Source organism: Coregonus lavaretus (assembly GCF_964263955.1).
Source record: "Coregonus lavaretus genome assembly, chromosome: 32".
In the NCBI taxonomy this organism is placed as follows: Eukaryota; Metazoa; Chordata; class Actinopteri; order Salmoniformes; family Salmonidae; genus Coregonus; species Coregonus lavaretus.
In genome coordinates this window covers 17,980,169-17,987,614 of record NC_140019.1, presented here as the reverse complement: position 1 = coordinate 17,987,614, position 7,446 = coordinate 17,980,169, and positions in this window count along the sequence as shown.

The window sequence follows — 7,446 nt, the reverse complement described above, 5'->3', positions numbered from 1 at the left end:
GTCTGCACCAGGCAATGCTTTACGAGGGTCCTATTAACCTAGATATGACACATGATCCACCCTGTCGGGTCAAGTCAGGGCACTTTAAGTGAACTCTTCAAGGTGTTGTGGCCTGAAATGAACTCTCTTCCATTAAAATTCAATAACTTTTTGACAGCACCCCTTTTGATTTGAACGAAACATTCCAAACATATTTGCCCATTGTAGAAGTGGTCAGAAAGTGAGTTTTTGGACCTGAAAGCCAAAACATTCAGTAGATAAAAGTGCTCAAAGTTGACCCATTTTGCATACACCGCCCTACCACGAGACATCCATGTCTTCATCACTGGAAAGGATAAACGGTTGAGCTTGATATAATTTAGTGTGTTGTCAAACAATTGTATTATTTCTTGAAAAAACAATTGAATAAAACTTAACATTTTTACATCTTTAACGTCAATTATCTAAAAACGCGTAAACTCTATGTTGTAGCTTAGACCCTATTTCACATCATCCCTGGTTTTTGTGTTGTGCCAGCCATCGGTTGAGAGAGAACATGCTCTTGAATACAGGTGGGTGTCATTTCAATCATAGAATATATAATTCATAGAATGGACCTTTCCCTTCAGTCCACTGCAATCTGACTGGTACACCATTGAAATGGAAATGTAATTTACATTTTAACTTCTAATTACTACCACAAAGATGACCACAGGTCCACCCACCGTCGAATGTCAATTTAAATGGTAATACACCGCCCTACCATGAGACATCCATGTCTTCATCACTGGAAGAGATAAACGGTTGAGATTGGTATAATTTAAAAGATGACAAACAGCATTGTCAAACTATTGTATCATTTCTGTGATTTAAAATAAAATAAAAACAATTCATACTTTTAAAAAAAACATTTAACGTCAATTATCTAAAAACGCATAAATAAATCATATTCGCATTTGTTGTAGCTTAGATCCTATTTTACATCGTTACGTTTTTGTGTTGTGCCTGCCATCGGTTGAGATACAACATGCTCTTGGATACAGGGTGGGTGTAATGTATTGGCTGATAGATGTACTAAAATGAGAATAAAATGGACATTTCTACTTTCAAATGGTACCACAAAAATGGTTGGAGGTCCACACATCAGAGAATGTTGACTTGAATGAGAATATCTGTTGTTTTAAAGGATACTGTCAATCCTCCATAGGAAACCTATAGAAATCATAGAACTATAGATAATACAACAGACATGCAGTGGTGGGAAAGTACACAATTGTCATACTTGAGTAAAAGTAAAGATACCTTAAAAGAAAATGACTCAAGTAAAAGTGAAAGCCACCCAGTAAAATACTACTTGAGTAAAAGTCTAAAGGTATTTGGTTTTAAAAATTCTTAAGTATCAAAAGTAAAATGTAATTTATAAAATATACTTAAGTATCAAAAGTAATTTCAAATTCCTTATATTAAGCAAACCAGACGGCATCATATTTTTTTCTCTCTTTTTTTTCCTGGATAGCAAGGGGCACGAGCCAACACTCAAACATAATTTAAAAAACGAAGCATGTGTTTAAGGAGTCCACCAGATCAGAGGCAGTAGGGATGACCAGGGATGTTCTTTTGATAAGTGTGTGAATTATACGATTTTATTGTCCTGCTAAGCATTCAAAATGTAATGAGTACTTTTGGGTGTCAGGGAAAATGTATGGAGTAAAAAGTACATCATTTTCTTTAGGAATGTAGTGAAGAAAAGGTAAAAGTTGTCAAAAATATAAATAGTCAAGTAAAGTACAGATACCCCAAAAAACTACTTAAGTAGTACTTTCAAGTATTTTTACTTAAGTACTTTACACCACTGCAGACATTACCATTTAAGTTGACATTCGACGGTGGGTGGACCGGCGGTCATCTTTGTGGTAGTAATTAGAAGTTAAAATGTAAATTACATTTCCATTTCAATGGTGTACCAGTCAGATTGCAGTGGACTGAAGGGAAAGGTCCATTCTATGAATTATATATTCTATGATTGAAATGACACCCACCTGTATTCAAGAGCATGTTCTCTCTCAACCGATGGCTGGCACAACACAAAAACCAGGGATGATGTGAAATAGGGTCTAAGCTACAACATAGAGTTTACGCATTTTTAGATAATTGACGTTAAAGATGTAAAAATGTTAAGTTTTATTCAATAGTTTTTTTCAAGAAATAATAAAATTGTTTGACAACACACTAAATGATATCAAACTCAACCGTTTATCCTTTCCAGTGATGAAGACATGGATGTCTCATGGTAGGGTGGGGTATACAAAATCGGTCAACTTTGAGCACCTCTATCTCTATCTCCATCTCTATCTCAAAAAGTCACTTTCTCACAACTTCTTCCATGGGCAAACATGTATGGAAAGTTTTGTTTAAATCAAAAGGGATGCTGTCAAAAAGTGATTGATTTCAAATGGATTTACCCTCCATCCACCGCTGCTAGCCTATTTCTGTTAGCAGACAGTGTGGTCTAGTCCTCTAGCCTGACTCTATGAAAAACCTCTCACCCAATATTTTTCTGTTTGATTTATTTATTCTATCATTGTATCAAATAGGTTATTCTAAGGGACACCATTTGAGTTTAGCAACTCACATTCATTGAATTTTCACATGATACAAAGAAGCCTTCTGTTTGAAAATTATATTGTAAATAGAAGACTCTGATACAAGCTACAAGTTGCTGTGCACTGTGCAGTTCTGGTTTTACTCAATACTGCAATATGTGGATGTTCTCATCTTATAGCTCAGGAACATTTATGTGACTGATTCAATGTACGCCTATGTCTATAATGTAGGCATGTAATGTGTGCATTCAAAATGTCCAACAATGCTATACCTTTCCCTTACTATAACAGATCTGACATGCTGTAACTCAACTGATTACAGCATATTCCTATGAGTCAGCCGTCTTTCATGCTGCGGAACCTTTGAGGCTCTTTGACACCAGACACAGATCTACAAAAACAAGGATCCTCATGTTGTAGCCGAGGAAAACAAGATATCAAAGCTCCTTTACACTCCTGTCTCAGAATGGAGTAGACTGTTGTGACTTTTATCACTGTCTGTGTAAAGTACAGTGATGTTTTGTCATAAAGAAAGATCAATGTTCTCAGATTCACTAAAAGTCTCCGGAATCCATTATCTTACCTTGACTATATTGACGTTTTACTGTTACCCAACCAGAGTTGGTTGGTCCTGAAATGCCCAAATTCAATCAATTGCAGATAGGACTAAATCACAAAGGGTTCACTCAGGATGTTAACGCTGTGTTTTAAGGACATCTGTGGTTTTGCCTCCTTATCCAATGACGTGACTTCCTGAGACGAATCGCTTAAAGAGTTTGTTTGTTTTATGCATTAGCTCCTTCGATACAGCGTAAACATTCTGAATCAACCTGCAGTGTTTTCTTCTTAATCTGCAATTGAAAAGCTGTGACGTGCTTGAAACACCATAGCACATCCGCAATGAGTCATCTCTAACACACTCATTTCTGAGGATAAAGAAGACCTATTTCAGCATCAATCACATTGCCTGTGTATTGAGGACGACATTAGCTATATGCCTAGTTCATTCAGAGCAGTTTGGACAAGCTTTCACTCTAGATTGGCTAGATTGACTTGTCAATGGTCTGTCAATGTGATGTTCTCAGTCATCCAGTGTCGTGTTGAATGACTGTGAATCCATCAGGAACCTGCAGGTACAGTGGGGAGAACAAGTATTTGATACACTGCCGATTTAGCAGGTTTTCCTACTTACAAAGCATGTAGAGGTCTGTAATTTTTATCATAGGTACACTTCAACTGTGAGAGACGGAATCTAAAACAAAAATCCAGAAAATCACATTGTATGATTTTTAAGTAATTAATTTGCATTTTATTGCATGACATAAGTATTTGATACATCAGAAAAGCAGAACTTAATATTTGGTACAGAAACCTTTGTTTGCAATTACAGAGATCATATATTTCCTGTAGGTCTTGACCAGGTTTGCACACACTGCAGCAGGGATTTTGGTCCACTCCTCCATACAGACCTTCTCCAGATCCTTCAGGTTTCGGGGCTGTCGCTGGGCAATACAGACTTTCAGCTCCCTCCAAAGATTTTCTATTGGGTTCAGGTCTGGAGACTGGCTAGGCCACTCCAGGACCTTGAGATGCTTCTTATGGAGCCACTCCTTAGTTGCCCTGGATGTGTGTTTCGGGTCGTTGTCATGCTGGAAGACCCAGCCACGACCCATCTTCAATGCTCTTACTGAGGAAAGGAGGTTGTTGGCCAAGATCTCGCGATACATGGCCCCATCCATCCTCCCCTCAATACGGTGCAGTCGTCCTGTCCCCTTTGCAGAAAAGCATCCCCAAAGAATGATGTTTCCACCTCCATGCTTCATGGTTGGGATGGTGTTCTTGGGGTTGTACTCATCCTTCTTCTTCCTCCAAACACAGCAAGTGGAGTTTAGACCAGAAAGCTCTATTTTTGTCTAATCAGACCACATGACCTTCTCCCATTCCTCCTCTGGATCATCCAGATGGTCATTGGCAAACTTCAGACGGGCCTGGACATGCGCTGGCTTGAGCAGGGGGACCTTGCGTGCACTGCAGGATTTTAATCCATGACGGTGTAGTGTGTTACTAATGGTTTTCTTTGAGACTGTGGTCCCAGCTCTCTTCAGGTCATTGACCAGGTCCTGCCGTGTAGTTCTGGGCTGATCCCTCACCTTCCTCATGATCATTGATGCCCCACGAGGTGAGATCTTGCATGGAGCCCCAGACCGAGGGTGATTGACCGTCATCTTGAACTTCTTCCATTTTCTAATAATTGCGCCAACAGTTGTTGCCTTCTCACCAAGCTGCTTGCCTATTGTCCTGTAGCCCATCCCAGCCTTGTGCAGGTCTACAATTTTATCCCAGATGTCCTTACACAGCTCTCTGGTCTTGGCCATTTTGGAGAGGTTGGAGTCTGTTTGATTGAGTGTGTGGACAGGTGTCTTTTATACAGGTAACGAGTTCAAACATGTGCAGTTAATACAGGTAATGAGTGGAGAACAGGAGGGCTTCTTAAAGAAAAACTAACAGGTCTGTGAGAGCCGGAATTCTTACTGGTTGGTAGGTGATCAAATACTTATGTCATGCAATAAAATGCTAATTAATTACTTAAAAATCATACAATGTGATTTTCTGGATTTTTGTTTTAGATTCCGTCTCTCACAGTTGAAGTGTACCTATGATAAAAATTACAGACCTCTACATGCTTTGTAAGTAGGAAAACCTGCAAAATCGGCAGTGTCTCAAATACTTGTTCTCCCCACTGTAGGTCTTTAATTCATACATGTGAAGTTCATAGGAGCATGTCAAATTGGATGCCAAATAAAAGCCAAGAGTCTATATTCTGGAGAAATTAGGGCATATATACATTTTTCAACCATTTTCCATCCTAAAAATTAGGAATAAGCAAAGGCTTTGATTTCTGGTCAAACAGATGGAAAAGGGGTCTTAGAAAACATCTACCAGAAAAAGTCTTAAAAAGGTATCAGAAATACATAAAAACAAAATAAGACCCCTGTCAACTAATATCAACACATATATTTAGTTTTTGAGAAATTGTTTACCTTTTGTAAGTTCAAGAATCATTGCCTTGTAATTCCGTTACCAAAAACCCACATATCTTTAAGATATTCATTTATTTCTCTCCCTCAGAGATGGATGGGAAGTGGAAGTTCACAGAAGTAACAAGTTAGTGTTTTTACTGATATCAAGTTTGTTTATTAATTATTAAGTGAATTACCGAAAAATCAGTAACGGAATTACTGCAAAGAAATTGGCTACAATGGGAAATCATAGTAGTCACAAACCACGGTTGGGTCACCTTTTACTGTCCTTCCTTCCACTGGCATACTGTTATGTTCAGCTCATAACTGTTTTCTTTGTCTTTCTGTTTGGTGGTCAAAGCAAGACTGTGAAAACAGTATGGACAACCCCTCCCTCTCTCTCTGCCTCTCTCTCTCTCTCTCTCTCTCCAGTTAATGTCACCTCTCCCGGCTCTTACTGACACCTACCACCTACCATCTTTCCATTTACTGTAACCAGCATCCTCACCCACTGAGCACAGACCGACATCGGACATCCATGGATGTTGAAAAGTTGTTGAAATTTGGTCAGTCCGCCCAGGCCGGACCAAATCGGAACCAATCATAGACGTCGATGTTTCACAAGTTTGGACAGCACAGTACAGTACACTTACAGTAGAGCACCATAGAGAACAGTACAGAACAGTACAGTAAAGGAAAGTAGAGTACATTACAGTACTGTACAGCATATTTCAGTACAGTAGAGCACACTAGAGAAGAGTACAGTATAATGTACTGTATTGTACAGAACTCTACTGTTCTGTGTTGTTCAGTGCTGTACTGTACTGTGCTCTACTGTGATGTCCAAACTTGTGAAACGTAGACGTCTATGATTGGTTCAGATTGTTTCAAATGTGTTCTTTTTTGGGGGTGGAGTCCATTACAATAATGGCCAGTGTTTAGAATAATACCCAAATATGCAAAATAAGGATATTCCATATTACTACGTTTGTGTACCTATTTCAGGATACATCACCATGAAGAGAATGGCATTCATATCCATAATTATGCATTTCTTTATAGTACAGATCAGGGACCCATGATGTAATATCGTTACCGTAATTCCGTTACCGGGTGTAAATCCACTTCACCTACTGTAGTTCAATAACCTAAATATTTTTTTGTTAACTCAAGGTGTCATATTTTCTGCAGACATCTTTGAATCTTAATTCGGAGCAGATATTTAACAGAGTTTTTGGAAAAAGTGGTTGCATAAAAAACAGAGATTTTACCATAATTCTGTTACCAAACTTTGCATCTACACAGTTCTTCCACTAAATGTGTTTTTGTGAAAGTTCTTGTGCATAGAGTTGTATAGTTTGTTAAACTTGAAAATCAATGGTTTTTGTTTGGCATACATTTTAAAGTGAAAATCGGAGTCAAAGCGTAATTCCGGAACTGTGGAATTGCCCTTATCGGCTTAGCAACTTTGAATTGTCGTACATTCATTGATGAAGCACTGTTGTTCAGTTGTCTCTGTAAGAGGCTTGGTCTGGAGTCGAACAGGTCTTGAGAAAGATTTCATTGAAAGCAAGTAGTAAATACAACCCAGTAGTAAAACAAAAACACAGGGTTACAACACTGGGTCATTTTGATACGGCGGGAGGTAAACACGTCCTGTTGACGCACTTGCAAGTGCTCTGCAACTGAATGCACTTGTTCAACTCTGACAGTCTGGCAACTGTTACAACAACTGTGTTACATGATTTTGTATGCAGCCCAGGTGATAGAGAACCCCTAATAGATCCTCAGCAGCCATCCATCACTCACCTCAATGGAGTAAGTGGACTAATATCATGGTCTGG